Below are 1,868 nucleotides of genomic sequence, written 5' to 3' on the forward strand. Positions count from 1 at the left end.
CAATATTTTTAATTTTTTTACATATATATAATTTGCAGTATTTAGCGCTACACGTATAACAAAAAAATATTTTTATTTTTAAATACTGAAAATAAATAATTCTAAATTTAAAATAGCCAATTTGTGAATCTTATAATAAGAATAATTTTTATGGTAATAAAAACATTTATCTAAGTCAAGTAGTTAATTTTGTAGAATATTTTAAAATCTAAATATTTTTTTGAGTAAATTAATTTAGAATGTAATAGTTTTTTCAAAATATTTTTGCCACAATTTTTGTCATATGTTAAGTAGTGTAATTATTTTTTTTGTCAGATCTTCCTGTTATAGCCTGTATATACATAAGAGTATGGGTCTGGGGGGTCTGGAATTCTTTAGAATTTGTGCACCCTCAAATATATAGGTCTAGTTGCGCCTATGATTCTTAATGGTCTAGCTATGCTCTCGATTAACAAAAACGATTCAATTGTTCCTGACGAAGTGCTGGTTGAAGTTGAGCTATCCAATAAAAAAAGGATACTAGAATTTTTATTATAAATAATTAATAATATAATATAATATATAATATCCTGTACGTGCAGGATGTGCATATTAAATAGTATTTAACTGCCATGAGTTATGTAAATCTTTGTATTTGTTTTGTTATTTTGCCTATTAATATTTATACGTGTAATTTGTTTGATTGTTAGGAAAATGGGTAGTTTTAAAGAGAAGGTTTTAGTATTGGTTATTTTTTTATGAGCCCCCCCAGAGCAAAGTTGAATATATGCCACTGCTCCAAACCCCCCTAAAAATAAACTCTAGGATCGCCCCCGAGTGTGCTATAACTGCTTATGACTAACACATTTTGATTTTTTAAGACAATAAATTTTCCATTCACTATTGGACCATATTAGATATTTATCTAACCTTACTGGTAATATTAAGTAATGCATAAACTTTTCATGTCTGTGCACACCTTAACGTTTATGAATTATGATATTTTTTGTCATGTCGTGAAAAATGTAAAAACCTATTATTGTATGTGTATCTCGTGTACATCTAAAAAGTTAAAATATTCTGTTGACACCATATTATAATATAGTAATAAATTATTGTTTACATTAACGGCGACGTCAGTACATCACACTATAACAATAATAATACGTTCTTATCGGTTCATACAATCGAGTGTCAGCCAACTGGGTTTTTACATAATATACCACTTGCCGATAATTATGCACATTGCACTGAAAACCGAAATGAACTATGTTCTACGTTTAAAATAACATAACATGGTATATAAATTATTGAAATGGCACAACGCTACAATTATAATTTCACTTTCGACATCTAAAACGTTGTTTTAAGCCGGGACGGCGGTTGAAAAGCGTCCTCTTTAACAAATTATGATTTTATACATTGGACATTATACATAAGATTATGTATGGAACGTTGGTCCCCTCTTAAATTCATAATAATTATGAAACTAAACTATTGTCTATTACCCACCCACCCCCCATTAAAAACTGAGAGGCGCCAGCCTCTCGATTACTCCCTTCGCCACGCCACTGAATTATAATTCAGTCTTTATATTATATACCTAAGTATTACAATTAAACAAAAATATATAAAATATATGTATACACAAAAAAACATACAGGATCCCTGGGTGTTTTTCTATTTTAATTTATAATTTTTGTTCAAACAATTTTTGTTTTCTGTTTCTACTTATGGTTATTGCCTATCGGGTTAATGATTTATTTTAATATGATTATTATTTATACACCTGAATTGATTTCTCTATACAGTGCTCGACTTTGAAAAATAAAAGTAGGGTTTGAAGTACTGTTTACTTTTTAAAAAGGAGCATCCCTATCACTTGTTAA

The sequence above is a fragment of the Acyrthosiphon pisum genome, chromosome X (assembly GCF_005508785.2).
Source record: "Acyrthosiphon pisum isolate AL4f chromosome X, pea_aphid_22Mar2018_4r6ur, whole genome shotgun sequence".
NCBI lineage: Eukaryota > Metazoa > Arthropoda > Insecta > Hemiptera > Aphididae > Acyrthosiphon > Acyrthosiphon pisum.